Consider the following 378-nt stretch of genomic DNA (forward strand, 5'->3'; position numbering starts at 1 on the left):
GGGCATGTCTTCAGTACATAGACTTCAATATTACCCCATTTAAAAAAGAGAACGCGCTTGTATATGGTATACACCAGACCGACAAACACACACACTAAAAAGAAAACACAAACGAAGTGAACTGCAAGTTGTAGGGTTTTATTTTTAAATAACCTACAGTCAAGTTAATGGCAAATCATGATAAAAGAGGAGATGGGGGAGATATTCATAAAAGAAAGGATTGTTGTGAACACTCGCGTTTATAATCAAAAGAAAAAAAAATTCTTTACAGGCTCTCCATAAACACTGTATGTCAAATTTTCCTTTCCCTCCCCAATTAAAACCGCGTTTACTAAAATATTAGCCAGTCCATTGTGAAATAAGTTTCAAGTACATCTT

This window comes from Nanorana parkeri, unplaced genomic scaffold, assembly GCF_000935625.1.
Source record: "Nanorana parkeri isolate BGI_ZX_2015 unplaced genomic scaffold, ASM93562v1 scaffold227, whole genome shotgun sequence".
Lineage (NCBI taxonomy): Eukaryota > Metazoa > Chordata > Amphibia > Anura > Dicroglossidae > Nanorana > Nanorana parkeri.